Consider the following 20,360-nt stretch of genomic DNA (forward strand, 5'->3'; position numbering starts at 1 on the left):
GCGGCAGGCCCGGGAAGCAGGGATGGTAAGTCCTCGCAGCACCACCAAGACCCCAGGATCCTGAGCACCTGGGACAAGGCATGGGAGGCTTACCTTGGGCCTCAGGCCTTCTCCTGCAGGTCACCAACACCAAGCAACTTCACTCGAGGCTCACTGTTTCAGGTGCCATGAGTCCTGGGCAAAGGAAGCTGGGCCACTCTCTCCGCACTATGGCCTTGCAGGCCACGCAATGCCACACTGTGAAGACATCAAAGCACATGCCAACATTACAGTGGCAAGCGGGCAACTGGCTCTGGGATGGATGGGTGGGCCTGGCTCGTCTCAATGGGCAGATCAGATCACATCTGCCCTCTCACCACTCCTGCTCTGCCCTCACCCTCCAGCATGCCAGGCCACATCGGTGCCAGGTGTCCACCAGGGTCTCAGAGCTTGTCCTTGCCCTGGGTCCCTCCCTCCCTCCGTGCCCTTTCAGATCACCTTGGACCCTCTCTGCAATCAAACCACCAGTGTCGGCCTGAACTACACATCATGGAGCTGCAATGCAGGCAAGCAGACTCTTCCCGAAAAAAGAAAAAAAAAACCCAGGGCCATCTCTGAGCACCTCAATCCTCTAACACTGTGCACTGGGGTCATTAAACAGGGCAAGCTCTACTTGCTGTCTCAAGTTCAAGCTGCTGAGGACGCAGCTCTGGCCATGCTCACTAGCCAACCCAAGCCTCCCGACTCCCATCAAATCATCTCTGACAACCAGTTGGGCAACGCGACCCCCGAAATCTGCATCCTTCTCCTGCTAGAAATGCTGAGATCCCGAGGTCAAACCGCCTAAAATCTCCTCTGAGGACTTCACCACAGGCAATGGCAGGCACTCTGGCTCAACCAGATCTCCTTTCTCACTCTCTTTCTGCCTCCTTCTGTCTCTTTTTTTGTCTCTTTCTCTTTCTCCTGATTTCTCTCTCTGTCTCTGACCCTGTCTCTGGATTGATGCCACCCTCTGTCAGTCTGTCTTCAAGGGACAGACCGTGTTCAAGAGCGCTGCCATTTTTGACTGCAAGCAAGAACACTGCATCAAGACACCGTAACTTATGTGGAACGCCAAGGGCTAGCCAGAGAGCCTGGCACCTCCCAAGACAAGTTGCAACACACAAGGTCTCCAGTGACCAGAAATTCATGCACCCTTGCAAGCCAATTCGCTTTGGCACCCTCCACTGCCCATGAGCAGAGCTCTCAAGGCAGTCTTGATCTACAGCCTGGGACCCAGAGTGCAATTCCTACAAGGAAGGGATCCCTAGCCGGCCTCCAAACAGGCCTTCCTGGAAGAATCACACCCTGCTGAAGACCACTACGCAAAATAGGTGTCTTTCCTAGCTTTGAGATAGGCTTGAGCCAAGACGGGTACTCCACTACCATGGGTGGAAGAAAAGCACTCTCACACCTGTCTCCTCCACCAGGAGGCCAGCAGTCTGACCTTAGTGCTCCCCGGTCAAGCTAGTCCACCAAAGGCCTCCAGCGTGCAGATTTCTACACAGGTCAGCACGCCTGTTTCAGGTGGGTGTCCCAAGCTAGCATATTTCTAGAGTGCCTACAAGAGAGCCCAAGGTCCAGGGTCCCATGTCTAGCTGTCAGTCTGGCTTGGGAGAGTGGGGATGGCTGCTTGCTTGCCAGCACGCCCCAAATATTCTCTTTTCCCCATGCCCCTGATGGCTAGCAGAGTGGGGGAAAGATCAAGCCCATGGCAAGAGAGTCTGGCTACTGCTGGAGGGGGGCAGGAGCAGCGGAGTGGTTCTCAGGCCTGTGTCTGACTCCCAGAGGACTTGGGTGAGCCAAGGTGCCGGACCTCAGTTTCGATGAGAGCGGCGGTACTGAGTTTTCACTCATTTTGTTCAGCTTTTCCAAGGAATGTTTGACTGGAAATCATCATCGATCCAAGCACGCTGGAGTGCCCTGGTACAGGGATTTTCAGGGCACTCAGGACAGAGTGGGTGTTGGGGAGTGCGAGAAATACCAAGACATGCCCCGTCTTTGTACAGGTGGCAACGGGTCTCTGCATGGAAATGGGAAGCAACTTGAGGACCTAAGTCTGCTCCAGGTGCGGCAGGCCCGGGAAGCAGGGATGGTAAGTCCTCGCAGCACCACCAAGACCCCAGGATCCTGAGCACCTGGGACAAGGCATGGGAGGCTTACCTTGGGCCTCAGGCCTTCTCCTGCAGGTCACCAACACCAAGCAACTTCACTCGAGGCTCACTGTTTCAGGTGCCATGATTCCTGGGCAAAGGAAGCTGGGCCACTCTCTCAGCACTATGGCCTTGCAGGCCACGCAATGCCACACTGTGAAGACATCAAAGCACATGCCAACATTACAGTGGGAAGCGGGCAACTGGCTCTGGGATGGATGGGTGGGCCTGGCTCGTCTCAATGGGCAGATCAGATCACATCTGCCCTCTCACCACTCCTGCTCTGCCCTCACCCTCCAGCATGCCAGGCCACATCGGTGCCAGGTGTCCACCAGGGTCTCAGAGCTTGTCCTTGCCCTGGGTCCCTCCCTCCCTCCGTGCCCTTTCAGATCACCTTGGACCCTCTCTGCAATCAAACCACCAGTGTCGGCCTGAACTACACATCATGGAGCTGCAATGCAGGCAAGCAGACTCTTCCCGAAAAAAGAAAAAAAAAACCCAGGGCCATCTCTGAGCACCTCAATCCTCTAACACTCTGCACAGGGGTCATTAAACAGGGCAAGCTCTACTTGCTGTCTCAAGTTCAAGCTGCTGAGGACGCAGCTCTGGCCATGCTCACTAGCCAAGCCAAGCCTCTCGACTCCCATCAAATCATCTCTGACAACCAGGTGGGCAACGCGACCCCCGAAATCTGCATCCTTCTCCTGCTAGAAATGCTCAGATCCCGAGGTCAAACCGCCTAAAATCTCCTCTGAGGACTTCACCACAGGCAATGGCAGGCACTCTGGCTCAACCAGATCTCCTTTCTCACTCTCTTTCTGCCTCCTTCTGTCTCTTTTTTTGTCTCTTTCTCTTTCTCCTGATTTCTCTCTCTGTCTCTGACCCTGTCTCTGGATTGATGCCACCCTCTGTCAGTCTGTCTTCATGGGACAGACCGTGTTCAAGAGCGCTGCCATTTTTGACTGCAAGCAAGAACACTGCATCAACACACCGTAACTTATGTGGAACGCCAAGGGCTAGCCAGAGAGCCTGGCACCTCCCAAGACAAGTTGCAACACACAAGGTCTCCAGTGACCAGAAATTCATGCACCCTTGCAAGCCAATTCGCTTTGGCACCCTCCACTGCCCATGAGCAGAGCTCTCAAGGCAGTCTTGATCTACAGCCTGGGACCCAGAGTGCAATTCCTACAAGGAAGGGATCCCTAGCCGGCCTCCAAACAGGCCTTCCTGGAAGAATCACACCCTGCTGAAGACCACTCCGCAAAATAGGTGTCTTTCCTAGCTTTGAGATAGGCTTGAGCCAAGACGGGTGCTCCACTACCATGGGTGGAAGAAAAGCACTCTCACACCTGTCTCCTCCACCAGGAGGCCAGCAGTCTGACCTTAGCGCTCCCCGGTCAAGCTAGTCCACCAAAGGCCTCCAGCGTGCAGATTTCTACACAGGTCAGCACGCCTGTTTCAGGTGGGTGTCCCAAGCTAGCATATTTCTAGAGTGCCTACAAGAGAGCCCAAGGTCCAGGGTCCCATGTCTAGCTGTCAGTCTGGCTTGGGAGAGTGGGGATGGCTGCTTGCTTGCCAGCACGCCCCAAATATTCTCTTTTCCCCATGCCCCTGATGGCTAGCAGAGTGGGGGAAAGATCAAGCCCATGGCAAGAGAGTCTGGCTACTGCTGGAGGGGGGCAGGAGCAGCGGAGTGGTTCTCAGGCCTGTGTCTGACTCCCAGAGGACTTGGGTGAGCCAAGGTGCCGGACCTCAGTTTCGATGAGAGCGGCGGTACTGAGTTTTCACTCATTTTGTTCAGCTTTTCCAAGGAATGTTTGACTGGAAATCATCATCGATCCAAGCACGCTGGAGTGCCCTGGTACAGGGATTTTCAGGGCACTCAGGACAGAGTGGGTGTTGGGGAGTGCGAGAAATACCAAGACATGCCCCGTCTTTGTGCAGGTGGCAACGGGTCTCTGCATGGAAATGGGAAGCAACTTGAGGACCTAAGTCTGCTCCAGGTGCGGCAGGCCCGGGAAGCAGGGATGGTAAGTCCTCGCAGCACCACCAAGACCCCAGGATCCTGAGCACCTGGGACAAGGCATGGGAGGCTTACCTTGGGCCTCAGGCCTTCTCCTGCAGGTCACCAACACCAAGCAACTTCACTCGAGGCTCACTGTTTCAGGTGCCATGAGTCCTGGGCAAAGGAAGCTGGGCCACTCTCTCAGCACTATGGCCTTGCAGGCCACGCAATGCCACACTGTGAAGACATCAAAGCACATGCCAACATTACAGTGGGAAGCGGGCAACTGGCTCTGGGATGGATGGGTGGGCCTGGCTCGTCTCAATGGGCAGATCAGATCACATCTGCCCTCTCACCACTCCTGCTCTGCCCTCACCCTCCAGCATGCCAGGCCACATTGGTGCCAGGTGTCCACCAGGGTCTCAGAGCTTGTCCTTGCCCTGGGTCCCTCCCTCCCTCCGTGCCCTTTCAGATCACCTTGGACCCTCTCTGCAATCAAACCACCAGTGTCGGCCTGAACTACACATCATGGAGCTGCAATGCAGGCAAGCAGACTCTTCCCGAAAAAAGAAAAAAAAAACCCAGGGCCATCTCTGAGCACCTCAATCCTCTAACACTCTGCACAGGGGTCATTAAACAGGGCAAGCTCTACTTGCTGTCTCAAGTTCAAGCTGCTGAGGACGCAGCTCTGGCCATGCTCACTAGCCAACCCAAGCCTCCCGACTCCCATCAAATCATCTCTGACAACCAGGTGGGCAACGCGACCCCCGAAATCTGCATCCTTCTCCTGCTAGAAATGCTCAGATCCCGAGGTCAAACCGCCTAAAATCTCCTCTGAGGACTTCACCACAGGCAATGGCAGGCACTCTGGCTCAACCAGATCTCCTTTCTCACTCTCTTTCTGCCTCCTTCTGTCTCTTTTTTTGTCTCTTTCTCTTTCTCCTGATTTCTCTCTCTGTCTCTGACCCTGTCTCTGGATTGATGCCACCCTCTGTCAGTCTGTCTTCATGGGACAGACCGTGTTCAAGAGCGCTGCCATTTTTGACTGCAAGCAAGAACACTGCATCAAGACACCGTAACTTATGTGGAACGCCAAGGGCTAGCCAGAGAGCCTGGCACCTCCCAAGACAAGTTGCAACACACAAGGTCTCCAGTGACCAGAAATTCATGCACCCTTGCAAGCCAATTCGCTTTGGCACCCTCCACTGCCCATGAGCAGAGCTCTCAAGGCAGTCTTGATCTACAGCCTGGGACCCAGAGTGCAATTCCTACAAGGAAGGGATCCCTAGCCGGCCTCCAAACAGGCCTTCCTGGAAGAATCACACCCTGCTGAAGACCACTCCGCAAAATAGGTGTCTTTCCTAGCTTTGAGATAGGCTTGAGCCAAGACGGGTACTCCACTACCATGGGTGGAAGAAAAGCACTCTCACACCTGTCTCCTCCACCAGGAGGCCAGCAGTCTGACCTTAGCGCTCCCCGGTCAAGCTAGTCCACCAAAGGCCTCCAGCGTGCAGATTTCTACACAGGTCAGCACGCCTGTTTCAGGTGGGTGTCCCAAGCTAGCATATTTCTAGAGTGCCTACAAGAGAGCCCAAGGTCCAGGGTCCCATGTCTAGCTGTCAGTCTGGCTTGGGAGAGTGGGGATGGCTGCTTGCTTGCCAGCACGCCCCAAATATTCTCTTTTCCCCATGCCCCTGATGGCTAGCAGAGTGGGGGAAAGATCAAGCCCATGGCAAGAGAGTCTGGCTACTGCTGGAGGGGGGCAGGAGCAGCGGAGTGGTTCTCAGGCCTGTGTCTGACTCCCAGAGGACTTGGGTGAGCCAAGGTGCCGGACCTCAGTTTCGATGAGAGCGGCGGTACTGAGTTTTCACTCATTTTGTTCAGCTTTTCCAAGGAATGTTTGACTGGAAATCATCATCGATCCAAGCACGCTGGAGTGCCCTGGTACAGGGATTTTCAGGGCACTCAGGACAGAGTGGGTGTTGGGGAGTGCAAGAAATACCAAGACATGCCCCGTCTTTGTGCAGGTGGCAACGGGTCTCTGCATGGAAATGGGAAGCAACTTGAGGACCTAAGTCTGCTCCAGGTGCGGCAGGCCCGGGAAGCAGGGATGGTAAGTCCTCGCAGCACCACCAAGACCCCAGGATCCTGAGCACCTGGGACAAGGCATGGGAGGCTTACCTTGGGCCTCAGGCCTTCTCCTGCAGGTCACCAACACCAAGCAACTTCACTCGAGGCTCACTGTTTCAGGTGCCATGAGTCCTGGGCAAAGGAAGCTGGGCCACTCTCTCAGCACTATGGCCTTGCAGGCCACGCAATGCCACACTGTGAAGACATCAAAGCACATGCCAACATTACAGTGGGAAGCGGGCAACTGGCTCTGGGATGGATGGGTGGGCCTGGCTCGTCTCAATGGGCAGATCAGATCACATCTGCCCTCTCACCACTCCTGCTCTGCCCTCACCCTCCAGCATGCCAGGCCACATCGGTGCCAGGTGTCCACCAGGGTCTCAGAGCTTGTCCTTGCCCTGGGTCCCTCCCTCCCTCCGTGCCCTTTCAGATCACCTTGGACCCTCTCTGCAATCAAACCACCAGTGTCGGCCTGAACTACACATCATGGAGCTGCAATGCAGGCAAGCAGACTCTTCCCGAAAAAAGAAAAAAAAAACCCAGGGCCATCTCTGAGCACCTCAATCCTCTAACACTCTGCACAGGGGTCATTAAACAGGGCAAGCTCTACTTGCTGTCTCAAGTTCAAGCTGCTGAGGACGCAGATCTGGCCATGCTCACTAGCCAACCCAAGCCTCCCGACTCCCATCAAATCATCTCTGACAACCAGGTGGGCAACGCGACCCCCGAAATCTGCATCCTTCTCCTGCTAGAAATGCTCAGATCCCGAGGTCAAACCGCCTAAAATCTCCTCTGAGGACTTCACCACAGGCAATGGCAGGCACTCTGGCTCAACCAGATCTCCTTTCTCACTCTCTTTCTGCCTCCTTCTGTCTCTTTTTTTGTCTCTTTCTCTTTCTCCTGATTTCTCTCTCTGTCTCTGACCCTGTCTCTGGATTGATGCCACCCTCTGTCAGTCTGTCTTCATGGGACAGACCGTGTTCAAGAGCGCTGCCATTTTTGACTGCAAGCAAGAACACTGCATCAACACACCGTAACTTATGTGGAACGCCAAGGGCTAGCCAGAGAGCCTGGCACCTCCCAAGACAAGTTGCAACACACAAGGTCTCCAGTGACCAGAAATTCATGCACCCTTGCAAGCCAATTCGCTTTGGCACCCTCCACTGCCCATGAGCAGAGCTCTCAAGGCAGTCTTGATCTACAGCCTGGGACCCAGAGTGCAATTCCTACAAGGAAGGGATCCCTAGCCGGCCTCCAAACAGGCCTTCCTGGAAGAATCACACCCTGCTGAAGACCACTCCGCAAAATAGGTGTCTTTCCTAGCTTTGAGATAGGCTTGAGCCAAGACGGGTGCTCCACTACCATGGGTGGAAGAAAAGCACTCTCACACCTGTCTCCTCCACCAGGAGGCCAGCAGTCTGACCTTAGCGCTCCCCGGTCAAGCTAGTCCACCAAAGGCCTCCAGCGTGCAGATTTCTACACAGGTCAGCACGCCTGTTTCAGGTGGGTGTCCCAAGCTAGCATATTTCTAGAGTGCCTACAAGAGAGCCCAAGGTCCAGGGTCCCATGTCTAGCTGTCAGTCTGGCTTGGGAGAGTGGGGATGGCTGCTTGCTTGCCAGCACGCCCCAAATATTCTCTTTTCCCCATGCCCCTGATGGCTAGCAGAGTGGGGGAAAGATCAAGCCCATGGCAAGAGAGTCTGGCTACTGCTGGAGGGGGGCAGGAGCAGCGGAGTGGTTCTCAGGCCTGTGTCTGACTCCCAGAGGACTTGGGTGAGCCAAGGTGCCGGACCTCAGTTTCGATGAGAGCGGCGGTACTGAGTTTTCACTCATTTTGTTCAGCTTTTCCAAGGAATGTTTGACTGGAAATCATCATCGATCCAAGCACGCTGGAGTGCCCTGGTACAGGGATTTTCAGGGCACTCAGGACAGAGTGGGTGTTGGGGAGTGCGAGAAATACCAAGACATGCCCCGTCTTTGTGCAGGTGGCAACGGGTCTCTGCATGGAAATGGGAAGCAACTTGAGGACCTAAGTCTGCTCCAGGTGCGGCAGGCCCGGGAAGCAGGGATGGTAAGTCCTCGCAGCACCACCAAGACCCCAGGATCCTGAGCACCTGGGACAAGGCATGGGAGGCTTACCTTGGGCCTCAGGCCTTCTCCTGCAGGTCACCAACACCAAGCAACTTCACTCGAGGCTCACTGTTTCAGGTGCCATGAGTCCTGGGCAAAGGAAGCTGGGCCACTCTCTCAGCACTATGGCCTTGCAGGCCACGCAATGCCACACTGTGAAGACATCAAAGCACATGCCAACATTACAGTGGGAAGCGGGCAACTGGCTCTGGGATGGATGGGTGGGCCTGGCTCGTCTCAATGGGCAGATCAGATCACATCTGCCCTCTCACCACTCCTGCTCTGCCCTCACCCTCCAGCATGCCAGGCCACATCGGTGCCAGGTGTCCACCAGGGTCTCAGAGCTTGTCCTTGCCCTGGGTCCCTCCCTCCCTCCGTGCCCTTTCAGATCACCTTGGACCCTCTCTGCAATCAAACCACCAGTGTCGGCCTGAACTACACATCATGGAGCTGCAATGCAGGCAAGCAGACTCTTCCCGAAAAAAGAAAAAAAAAACCCAGGGCCATCTCTGAGCACCTCAATCCTCTAACACTCTGAACAGGGGTCATTAAACAGGGCAAGCTCTACTTGCTGTCTCAAGTTCAAGCTGCTGAGGACGCAGATCTGGCCATGCTCACTAGCCAACCCAAGCCTCCCGACTCCCATCAAATCATCTCTGACAACCAGGTGGGCAACGCGACCCTCGAAATCTGCATCCTTCTCCTGCTAGAAATGCTCAGATCCCGAGGTCAAACCGTCTAAAATCTCCTCTGAGGACTTCACCACAGGCAATGGCAGGCACTCTGGCTCAACCAGATCTCCTTTCTCACTCTCTTTCTGCCTCCTTCTGTCTCTTTTTTTGTCTCTTTCTCTTTCTCCTGATTTCTCTCTCTGTCTCTGACCCTGTCTCTGGATTGATGCCACCCTCTGTCAGTCTGTCTTCATGGGACAGACCGTGTTCAAGAGCGCTGCCATTTTGACTGCAAGCAAGAACACTGCATCAACACACCGTAACTTATGTGGAACGCCAAGGGCTAGCCAGAGAGCCTGGCACCTCCCAAGACAAGTTGCAACACACAAGGTCTCCAGTGACCAGAAATTCATGCACCCTTGCAAGCCAATTCGCTTTGGCACCCTCCACTGCCCATGAGCAGAGCTCTCAAGGCAGTCTTGATCTACAGCCTGGGACCCAGAGTGCAATTCCTACAAGGAAGGGATCCCTAGCCGGCCTCCAAACAGGCCTTCCTGGAAGAATCACACCCTGCTGAAGACCACTCCGCAAAATAGGTGTCTTTCCTAGCTTTGAGATAGGCTTGAGCCAAGACGGGTGCTCCACTACCATGGGTGGAAGAAAAGCACTCTCACACCTGTCTCCTCCACCAGGAGGCCAGCAGTCTGACCTTAGCGCTCCCCGGTCAAGCTAGTCCACCAAAGGCCTCCAGCGTGCAGATTTCTACACAGGTCAGCACGCCTGTTTCAGGTGGGTGTCCCAAGCTAGCATATTTCTAGAGTGCCTACAAGAGAGCCCAAGGTCCAGGGTCCCATGTCTAGCTGTCAGTCTGGCTTGGGAGAGTGGGGATGGCTGCTTGCTTGCCAGCACGCCCCAAATATTCTCTTTTCCCCATGCCCCTGATGGCTAGCAGAGTGGGGGAAAGATCAAGCCCATGGCAAGAGAGACTGGCTACTGCTGGAGGGGGGCAGGAGCAGCGGAGTGGTTCTCAGGCCTGTGTCTGACTCCCAGAGGACTTGGGTGAGCCAAGGTGCCGGACCTCAGTTTCGATGAGAGCGGCGGTACTGAGTTTTCACTCATTTTGTTCAGCTTTTCCAAGGAATGTTTGACTGGAAATCATCATCGATCCAAGCACGCTGGAGTGCCCTGGTACAGGGATTTTCAGGGCACTCAGGACAGAGTGGGTGTTGGGGAGTGCGAGAAATACCAAGACATGCCCCGTCTTTGTGCAGGTGGCAACGGGTCTCTGCATGGAAATGGGAAGCAACTTGAGGACCTAAGTCTGCTCCAGGTGCGGCAGGCCCGGGAAGCAGGGATGGTAAGTCCTCGCAGCACCACCAAGACCCCAGGATCCTGAGCACCTGGGACAAGGCATGGGAGGCTTACCTTGGGCCTCAGGCCTTCTCCTGCAGGTCACCAAAACCAAGCAACTTCACTCGAGGCTCACTGTTTCAGGTGCCATGAGTCCTGGGCAAAGGAAGCTGGGCCACTCTCTCCGCACTATGGCCTTGCAGGCCACGCAATGCCACACTGTGAAGACATCAAAGCACATGCCAACATTACAGTGGCAAGCGGGCAACTGGCTCTGGGATGGATGGGTGGGCCTGGCTCGTCTCAATGGGCAGATCAGATCACATCTGCCCTCTCACCACTCCTGCTCTGCCCTCACCCTCCAGCATGCCAGGCCACATCGGTGCCAGGTGTCCACCAGGGTCTCAGAGCTTGTCCTTGCCCTGGGTCCCTCCCTCCCTCCGTGCCCTTTCAGATCACCTTGGACCCTCTCTGCAATCAAACCACCAGTGTCGGCCTGAACTACACATCATGGAGCTGCAATGCAGGCAAGCAGACTCTTCCCGAAAAAAGAAAAAAAAACCCAGGGCCATCTCTGAGCACCTCAATCCTCTAACACTGTGCACTGGGGTCATTAAACAGGGCAAGCTCTACTTGCTGTCTCAAGTTCAAGCTGCTGAGGACGCAGCTCTGGCCATGCTCACTAGCCAACCCAAGCCTCCCGACTCCCATCAAATCATCTCTGACAACCAGGTGGGCAACGCGACCCCCGAAATCTGCATCCTTCTCCTGCTAGAAATGCTCAGATCCCGAGGTCAAACCGCCTAAAATCTCCTCTGAGGACTTCACCACAGGCAATGGCAGGCACTCTGGCTCAACCAGATCTCCTTTCTCACTCTCTTTCTGCCTCCTTCTGTCTCTTTTTTTGTCTCTTTCTCTTTCTCCTGATTTCTCTCTCTGTCTCTGACCCTGTCTCTGGATTGATGCCACCCTCTGTCAGTCTGTCTTCATGGGACAGACCGTGTTCAAGAGCGCTGCCATTTTTGACTGCAAGCAAGAACACTGCATCAACACACCGTAACTTATGTGGAACGCCAAGGGCTAGCCAGAGAGCCTGGCACCTCCCAAGACAAGTTGCAACACACAAGGTCTCCAGTGACCAGAAATTCATGCACCCTTGCAAGCCAATTCGCTTTGGCACCCTCCACTGCCCATGAGCAGAGCTCTCAAGGCAGTCTTGATCTACAGCCTGGGACCCAGAGTGCAATTCCTACAAGGAAGGGATCCCTAGCCGGCCTCCAAACAGGCCTTCCTGGAAGAATCACACCCTGCTGAAGACCACTCCGCAAAATAGGTGTCTTTCCTAGCTTTGAGATAGGCTTGAGCCAAGACGGGTGCTCCACTACCATGGGTGGAAGAAAAGCACTCTCACACCTGTCTCCTCCACCAGGAGGCCAGCAGTCTGACCTTAGCGCTCCCCGGTCAAGCTAGTCCACCAAAGGCCTCCAGCGTGCAGATTTCTACACAGGTCAGCACGCCTGTTTCAGGTGGGTGTCCCAAGCTAGCATATTTCTAGAGTGCCTACAAGAGAGCCCAAGGTCCAGGGTCCCATGTCTAGCTGTCAGTCTGGCTTGGGAGAGTGGGGATGGCTGCTTGCTTGCCAGCACACCCCAAATATTCTCTTTTCCCCATGCCCCTGATGGCTAGCAGAGTGGGGGAAAGATCAAGCCCATGGCAAGAGAGTCTGGCTACTGCTGGAGGGGGGCAGGAGCAGCGGAGTGGTTCTCAGGCCTGTGTCTGACTCCCAGAGGACTTGGGTGAGCCAAGGTGCCGGACCTCAGTTTCGATGAGAGCGGCGGTACTGAGTTTTCACTCATTTTGTTCAGCTTTTCCAAGGAATGTTTGACTGGAAATCATCATCGATCCAAGCACGCTGGAGTGCCCCGGTACAGGGATTTTCAGGGCACTCAGGACAGAGTGGGTGTTGGGGAGTGCGAGAAATACCAAGACATGCCCCGTCTTTGTGCAGGTGGCAACGGGTCTCTGCATGGAAATGGGAAGCAACTTGAGGACCTAAGTCTGCTCCAGGTGCGGCAGGCCCGGGAAGCAGGGATGGTAAGTCCTCGCAGCACCACCAAGACCCCAGGATCCTGAGCACCTGGGACAAGGCATGGGAGGCTTACCTTGGGCCTCAGGCCTTCTCCTGCAGGTCACCAACACCAAGCAACTTCACTCGAGGCTCACTGTTTCAGGTGCCATGAGTCCTGGGCAAAGGAAGCTGGGCCACTCTCTCAGCACTATGGCCTTGCAGGCCACGCAATGCCACACTGTGAAGACATCAAAGCACATGCCAACATTACAGTGGGAAGCGGGCAACTGGCTCTGGGATGGATGGGTGGGCCTGGCTCGTCTCAATGGGCAGATCAGATCACATCTGCCCTCTCACCACTCCTGCTCTGCCCTTACCCTCCAGCATGCCAGGCCACATCGGTGCCAGGTGTCCACCAGGGTCTCAGAGCTTGTCCTTGCCCTGGGTCCCTCCCTCCCTCCGTGCCCTTTCAGATCACCTTGGACCCTCTCTGCAATCAAACCACCAGTGTCGGCCTGAACTACACATCATGGAGCTGCAATGCAGGCAAGCAGACTCTTCCCGAAAAAAGAAAAAAAAAACCCAGGGCCATCTCTGAGCACCTCAATCCTCTAACACTCTGAACAGGGGTCATTAAACAGGGCAAGCTCTACTTGCTGTCTCAAGTTCAAGCTGCTGAGGACGCAGATCTGGCCATGCTCACTAGCCAACCCAAGCCTCCCGACTCCCATCAAATCATCTCTGACAACCAGGTGGGCAACGCGACCCTCGAAATCTGCATCCTTCTCCTGCTAGAAATGCTCAGATCCCGAGGTCAAACCGTCTAAAATCTCCTCTGAGGACTTCACCACAGGCAATGGCAGGCACTCTGGCTCAACCAGATCTCCTTTCTCACTCTCTTTCTGCCTCCTTCTGTCTCTTTTTTTGTCTCTTTCTCTTTCTCCTGATTTCTCTCTCTGTCTCTGACCCTGTCTCTGGATTGATGCCACCCTCTGTCAGTCTGTCTTCATGGGACAGACCGTGTTCAAGAGCGCTGCCATTTTGACTGCAAGCAAGAACACTGCATCAACACACCGTAACTTATGTGGAACGCCAAGGGCTAGCCAGAGAGCCTGGCACCTCCCAAGACAAGTTGCAACACACAAGGTCTCCAGTGACCAGAAATTCATGCACCCTTGCAAGCCAATTCGCTTTGGCACCCTCCACTGCCCATGAGCAGAGCTCTCAAGGCAGTCTTGATCTACAGCCTGGGACCCAGAGTGCAATTCCTACAAGGAAGGGATCCCTAGCCGGCCTCCAAACAGGCCTTCCTGGAAGAATCACACCCTGCTGAAGACCACTCCGCAAAATAGGTGTCTTTCCTAGCTTTGAGATAGGCTTGAGCCAAGACGGGTGCTCCACTACCATGGGTGGAAGAAAAGCACTCTCACACCTGTCTCCTCCACCAGGAGGCCAGCAGTCTGACCTTAGCGCTCCCCGGTCAAGCTAGTCCACCAAAGGCCTCCAGCGTGCAGATTTCTACACAGGTCAGCACGCCTGTTTCAGGTGGGTGTCCCAAGCTAGCATATTTCTAGAGTGCCTACAAGAGAGCCCAAGGTCCAGGGTCCCATGTCTAGCTGTCAGTCTGGCTTGGGAGAGTGGGGATGGCTGCTTGCTTGCCAGCACGCCCCAAATATTCTCTTTTCCCCATGCCCCTGATGGCTAGCAGAGTGGGGGAAAGATCAAGCCCATGGCAAGAGAGACTGGCTACTGCTGGAGGGGGGCAGGAGCAGCGGAGTGGTTCTCAGGCCTGTGTCTGACTCCCAGAGGACTTGGGTGAGCCAAGGTGCCGGACCTCAGTTTCGATGAGAGCGGCGGTACTGAGTTTTCACTCATTTTGTTCAGCTTTTCCAAGGAATGTTTGACTGGAAATCATCATCGATCCAAGCACGTTGGAGTGCCCCGGTACAGGGATTTTCAGGGCACTCAGGACAGAGTGGGTGTTGGGGAGTGCGAGAAATACCAAGACATGCCCCGTCTTTGTGCAGGTGGCAACGGGTCTCTGCATGGAAATGGGAAGCAACTTGAGGACCTAAGTCTGCTCCAGGTGCGGCTGGCCCGGGAAGCAGGGATGGTAAGTCCTCGCAGCACCACCAAGACCCCAGGATCCTGAGCACCTGGGACAAGGCATGGGAGGCTTACCTTGGGCCTCAGGCCTTCTCCTGCAGGTCACCAACACCAAGCAACTTCACTCGAGGCTCACTGTTTCAGGTGCCATGAGTCCTGGGCAAAGGAAGCTGGGCCACTCTCTCAGCACTATGGCCTTGCAGGCCACGCAATGCCACACTGTGAAGACATCAAAGCACATGCCAACATTACAGTGGGAAGCGGGCAACTGGCTCTGGGATGGATGGGTGGGCCTGGCTCGTCTCAATGGGCAGATCAGATCACATCTGCCCTCTCACCACTCCTGCTCTGCCCTCACCCTCCAGCATGCCAGGCCACATCGGTGCCAGGTGTCCACCAGGGTCTCAGAGCTTGTCCTTGCCCTGGGTCCCTCCCTCCCTCCGTGCCCTTTCAGATCACCTTGGACCCTCTCTGCAATCAAACCACCAGTGTCGGCCTGAACTACACATCATGGAGCTGCAATGCAGGCAAGCAGACTCTTCCCGAAAAAAGAAAAAAAAAACCCAGGGCCATCTCTGAGCACCTCAATCCTCTAACACTCTGAACAGGGGTCATTAAACAGGGCAAGCTCTACTTGCTGTCTCAAGTTCAAGCTGCTGAGGACGCAGATCTGGCCATGCTCACTAGCCAACCCAAGCCTCCCGACTCCCATCAAATCATCTCTGACAACCAGGTGGGCAACGCGACCCCCGAAATCTGCATCCTTCTCCTGCTAGAAATGCTCAGATCCCGAGGTCAAACCGTCTAAAATCTCCTCTGAGGACTTCACCACAGGCAATGGCAGGCACTCTGGCTCAACCAGATCTCCTTTCTCACTCTCTTTCTGCCTCCTTCTGTCTCTTTTTTTGTCTCTTTCTCTTTCTCCTGATTTCTCTCTCTGTCTCTGACCCTGTCTCTGGATTGATGCCACCCTCTGTCAGTCTGTCTTCATGGGACAGACCGTGTTCAAGAGCGCTGCCATTTTGACTGCAAGCAAGAACACTGCATCAACACACCGTAACTTATGTGGAACGCCAAGGGCTAGCCAGAGAGCCTGGCACCTCCCAAGACAAGTTGCAACACACAAGGTCTCCAGTGACCAGAAATTCATGCACCCTTGCAAGCCAATTCGCTTTGGCACCCTCCACTGCCCATGAGCAGAGCTCTCAAGGCAGTCTTGATCTACAGCCTGGGACCCAGAGTGCAATTCCTACAAGGAAGGGATCCCTAGCCGGCCTCCAAACAGGCCTTCCTGGAAGAATCACACCCTGCTGAAGACCACTTTGCAAAATAGGTGTCTTTCCTAGCTTTGAGATAGGCTTGAGCCAAGACGGGTGCTCCACTACCATGGGTGGAAGAAAAGCACTCTCACACCTGTCTCCTCCACCAGGAGGCCAGCAGTCTGACCTTAGCGCTCCCCGGTCAAGCTAGTCCACCAAAGGCCTCCAGCGTGCAGATTTCTACACAGGTCAGCACGCCTGTTTCAGGTGGGTGTCCCAAGCTAGCATATTTCTAGAGTGCCTACAAGAGAGCCCAAGGTCCAGGGTCCCATGTCTAGCTGTCAGTCTGGCTTGGGAGAGTGGGGATGGCTGCTTGCTTGCCAGCACGCCCCAAATATTCTCTTTTCCCCATGCCCCTGATGGCTAGCAGAGTGGGGGAAAGATCAAGCCCATGGCAAGAGAGTCTGGCTACTGCTGGAGGGGGGCAGGAGCAGTGGAGTGGTTCTCAGGCCTGTGTCTGACTCCCAGAGGACTTGGGTGAGCCAAGGTGCCGGACCTCAGTTTCGATGAGAGCGGCGGTACTGAGTTTTCACTCATTTTGTTCAGCTTTTCCAAGGAATGTTTGACTGGAAATCATCATCGATCCAAGCACGCTGGAGTGCCCTGGTACAGGGATTTTCAGGGCACTCAGGACAGAGTGGGTGTTGGGGAGTGCGAGAAATACCAAGACATGCCCCGTCTTTGTGCAGGTGGCAACGGGTCTCTGCATGGAAATGGGAAGCAACTTGAGGACCTAAGTCTGCTCCAGGTGCGGCAGGCCCGGGAAGCAGGGATGGTAAGTCCTCGCAGCACCACCAAGACCCCAGGATCCTGAGCACCTGGGACAAGGCATGGGAGGCTTACCTTGGGCCTCAGGCCTTCTCCTGCAGGTCACCAACACCAAGCAACTTCACTCGAGGCTCACTGTTTCAGGTGCCATGAGTCCTGGGCAAAGGAATCTGGGCCACTCTCTCCGCACTATGGCCTTGCAGGCCACGCAATGCCACACTGTGAAGACATCAAAGCACATGCCAACATTACAGTGGGAAGCGGGCAACTGGCTCTGGGATGGATGGGTGGGCCTGGCTCGTCTCAATGGGCAGATCAGATCACATCTGCCCTCTCACCACTCCTGCTCTGCCCTCACCCTCCAGCATGCCAGGCCACATCGGTGCCAGGTGTCCACCAGGGTCTCAGAGCTTGTCCTTGCCCTAGGTCCCTCCCTCCCTCCGTGCCCTTTCAGATCACCTTGGACCCTCTCTGCAATCAAACCACCAGTGTCGGCCTGAACTACACATCATGGAGCTGCAATGCAGGCAAGCAGACCCTTCCCGAAAAAAGAAAAAAAAACCCAGGGCCATCTCTGAGCACCTCAATCCTCTAACACTCTGCACTGGGGTCATTAAACAGGGCAAGCTCTACTTGCTGTCTCAAGTTCAAGCTGCTGAGGACGCAGATCTGGCCATGCTCACTAGCCAACCCAAGCCTCCCGACTCCCATCAAATCATCTCTGACAACCAGGTGGGCAACGCGACCCCCGAAATCTGCATCCTTCTCCTGCTAGAAATGCTCAGATCCCGAGGTCAAACCGCCTAAAATCTCCTCTGAGGACTTCACCACAGGCAATGGCAGGCACTCTGGCTCAACCAGATCTCCTTTCTCACTCTCTTTCTGCCTCCTTCTGTCTCTTTTTTTGTCTCTTTCTCTTTCTCCTGATTTCTCTCTCTGTCTCTGACCCTGTCTCTGGATTGATGCCACCCTCTGTCAGTCTGTCTTCATGGGACAGTCCGTGTTCAAGAGCACTGCCATTTTTGACTGCAAGCAAGAACACTGCATCAACACACCGTAACTTATGTGGAACGCCAAGGGCTAGCCAGAGAGCCTGGCACCTCCCAAGACAAGTTGCAACACACCAGGTCTCCAGTGACCAGAAATTCATGCACCCTTGCAAGCCAATTGGCTTTGGCACCCTCCACTGCCCATGAGCAGAGCTCTCAAGGCAGTCTTGATCTACAGCCTGGGACCCAGAGTGCAATTCCTACAAGGAAGGGATCCCTAGCCGGCCTCCAAACAGGCCTTCCTGGAAGAATCACACCCTGCTTAAGACCACTCCGCAAAATAGGTGTCTTTCCTAGCTTTGAGATAGGCTTGAGACAAGACGGGTGCTCCACTACAATGGGTGGAAGAAAAGCACTCTCACACCTGTCTCCTCCACCAGGAGGCCAGCAGTCTGACCTTAGCGCTCCCCGGTCAAGCTAGTCCACCAAAGGCCTCCAGCGTGCAGATTTCTACACAGGTCAGCACGCCTGTTTCAGTTGGGTGTCCCAAGCTAGCATATTTCTAGAGTGCCTATAAGAGAGCCCAAGGTCCAGGGTCCCATGTCTAGCTGTCAGTCTGGCTTGGGAGAGTGGGGATGGCTGCTTGCTTGCCAGCACGCCCCAAATATTCTCTTTTCCCCATGCCCCTGATGGCTAGCAGAGTGGGGGAAAGATCAAGCCCATGGCAAGAGAGTCTGGCTACTGCTGGAGGGGGGCAGGAGCAGTGGACTGGTTCTCAGGCCTGTGTCTGATTCCCAGAGGACTTGGGTGAGCCAAGGTGCCGGACCTCAGTTTCGATGAGAGCGGCGGTACTGAGTTTTCACTCATTTTGTTCAGCTTTTCCAAGGAATGTTTGACTGGAAATCATCATCGATCCAAGCACGCTGGAGTGCCCTGGTACAGGGATTTTCAGGGCACTCAGGACAGAGTGGGTGTTGGGGAGTGCGAGAAATACCAAGACATGCCCCGTCTTTGTGCAGGTGGCAACGGGTCTCTGCATGGAAATGGGAAGCAACTTGAGGACCTAAGTCTGCTCCAGGTGCGGCTGGCCCGGGAAGCAGGGATGGTAAGTCTTCGCAGCACCACCAAGACCCCAGGATCCTGAGCACCTGGGACAAGGCATGGGAGGCTTACCTTGGGCCTCAGGCCTTCTCCTGCAGGTCACCAACACCAAGCAACTTCACTCGAGGCTCACTGTTTCAGGTGCCATGAGTCCTGGGCAAAGGAAGCTGGGCCACTCTCTCAGCACTATGGCCTTGCAGGCCACGCAATGCCACACTGTGAAGACATCAAAGCACATGCCAACATTACAGTGGGAAGCGGGCAACTGGCTCTGGGATGGATGGGTGGGCCTGGCTCGTCTCAATGGGCAGATCAGATCACATCTGCCCTCTCACCACTCCTGCTCTGCCGTCACCCTCCAGCATGCCAGGCCACATCAGTGCCAGGTGTCCACCAGGGTCTCAGAGCTTGTCCTTGCCCTGGGTCCCTCCCTCCCTCCGTGCCCTTTCAGATCACCTTGGACCCTCTCTGCAATCAAACCACCAGTGTCGGCCTGAACTACACATCATGGAGCTGCAATGCAGGCAAGCAGACTCTTCCCGAAAAAAGAAAAAAAAAACCCAGGGCCATCTCTGAGCACCTCAATCCTCTAACACTCTGCACTGGGGTCATTAAACAGGGCAAGCTCTACTTGCTGTCTCAAGTTCAAGCTGCTGAGGACGCAGATCTGGCCATGCTCACTAGCCAACCCAAGCCTCCCGCCTTATATCAAATCATCTCTGACAACCAGGTGGGCAACGCGACCCCTGAAATCTGCATCCTTCTCCTGCTAGAAATGCTTAGATCCCGAGGTCAAACCGCCTAAAATCTCCTCTGAGGACTTTACCACAGGCAATGGCAGGCACTCTGGCTCAACCAGATCTCCTTTCTCACTCTCTTTCTGCCTCCTTCCGTCTCTTTTTTTGTCTCTTTCTCTTTCTCCTGATTTCTCTCTCTGTCTCTGACCCTGTCTCTGGATTGATGCCACCCTCTGTCAGTCTGTCTTCATGGGACAGACCGTGTTCAAGAGCGCTGCCATTTTTGACTGCAAGCGAGAACACTGCATCAACACACCGTAACTTATGTGGAACGCCAAGGGCTAGCCAGAGAGCCTGGCACCTCCCAAGACAAGTTGCAACACACAAGGTCTCCAGTGACCAGAAATTCATGCACCCTTGCAAGCCAATTCGCTTTGGCACCCTCCACTGCCCATGAGCAGAGCTCTCAAGGCAGTCTTGATCTACAGCCTGGGACCCAGAGTGCAATTCCTACAAGGAAGGGATCCCTAGCCGGCCTCCAAATAGGCCTTCCTGGAAGAATCACACCCTGCTGAAGAGCACTCCGCAAAATAGGTGTCTTTCCTAGCTTTGAGATAGGCTTGAGCCAAGACGGGTGCTCCACTACCATGGGTGGAAGAAAAGCACTCTCACACCTCCACCAGGAGGCCAGCAATCTGACCTTAGCGCTCCCTGGTCAAGCTAGTCCACCAAAGGCCTCCAGCGTGCAGATTTCTACACAGGTCAGCACGCCTGTTAAATTGGGTGTCCCAAGCTAGCATATTTCTAGAGTGCCT

At 54.9% G+C, this 20,360-nt stretch overlaps 9 non-coding genes across 9 annotated transcripts; all 9 read right to left on the reverse strand.

Annotated features, from left to right (window-relative positions):
- Nucleotides 1–1,830: 1,830 nt before the first annotated feature.
- LOC143271431 (small nucleolar RNA SNORD116) lies at nt 1,831–1,924 on the reverse strand. The gene has a single exon (XR_013048652.1). It is a non-coding gene; the product is annotated as a small nucleolar RNA SNORD116 (small nucleolar RNA).
- A 1,994-nt stretch (nt 1,925–3,918) lies between these two features.
- Nucleotides 3,919–4,012, reverse strand: LOC143271432 (small nucleolar RNA SNORD116). Its single transcript, XR_013048653.1, has one exon. It is a non-coding gene; the product is annotated as a small nucleolar RNA SNORD116 (small nucleolar RNA).
- Nucleotides 4,013–6,006: 1,994 nt separating this feature from the next.
- On the reverse strand, nt 6,007–6,100 carry LOC143271433 (small nucleolar RNA SNORD116). The gene has a single exon (XR_013048654.1). It is a non-coding gene; the product is annotated as a small nucleolar RNA SNORD116 (small nucleolar RNA).
- Nucleotides 6,101–8,094: 1,994 nt separating this feature from the next.
- Nucleotides 8,095–8,188, reverse strand: LOC143271434 (small nucleolar RNA SNORD116). The gene has a single exon (XR_013048655.1). It is a non-coding gene; the product is annotated as a small nucleolar RNA SNORD116 (small nucleolar RNA).
- Nucleotides 8,189–10,181: 1,993 nt separating this feature from the next.
- Nucleotides 10,182–10,275, reverse strand: LOC143271435 (small nucleolar RNA SNORD116). Its single transcript, XR_013048656.1, has one exon. It is a non-coding gene; the product is annotated as a small nucleolar RNA SNORD116 (small nucleolar RNA).
- Nucleotides 10,276–12,268: 1,993 nt separating this feature from the next.
- On the reverse strand, nt 12,269–12,362 carry LOC143271436 (small nucleolar RNA SNORD116). The gene has a single exon (XR_013048657.1). It is a non-coding gene; the product is annotated as a small nucleolar RNA SNORD116 (small nucleolar RNA).
- A 1,993-nt stretch (nt 12,363–14,355) lies between these two features.
- Nucleotides 14,356–14,449, reverse strand: LOC143271437 (small nucleolar RNA SNORD116). Its single transcript, XR_013048658.1, has one exon. It is a non-coding gene; the product is annotated as a small nucleolar RNA SNORD116 (small nucleolar RNA).
- Nucleotides 14,450–16,442: 1,993 nt separating this feature from the next.
- LOC143271438 (small nucleolar RNA SNORD116) lies at nt 16,443–16,536 on the reverse strand. Its single transcript, XR_013048659.1, has one exon. It is a non-coding gene; the product is annotated as a small nucleolar RNA SNORD116 (small nucleolar RNA).
- A 1,993-nt stretch (nt 16,537–18,529) lies between these two features.
- LOC143271439 (small nucleolar RNA SNORD116) lies at nt 18,530–18,623 on the reverse strand. Its single transcript, XR_013048660.1, has one exon. It is a non-coding gene; the product is annotated as a small nucleolar RNA SNORD116 (small nucleolar RNA).
- Between the last annotated feature and the right edge of the window lie 1,737 nt (nt 18,624–20,360).

Source organism: Peromyscus maniculatus, chromosome 1 (assembly GCF_049852395.1).
Source record: "Peromyscus maniculatus bairdii isolate BWxNUB_F1_BW_parent chromosome 1, HU_Pman_BW_mat_3.1, whole genome shotgun sequence".
Lineage (NCBI taxonomy): Eukaryota > Metazoa > Chordata > Mammalia > Rodentia > Cricetidae > Peromyscus > Peromyscus maniculatus.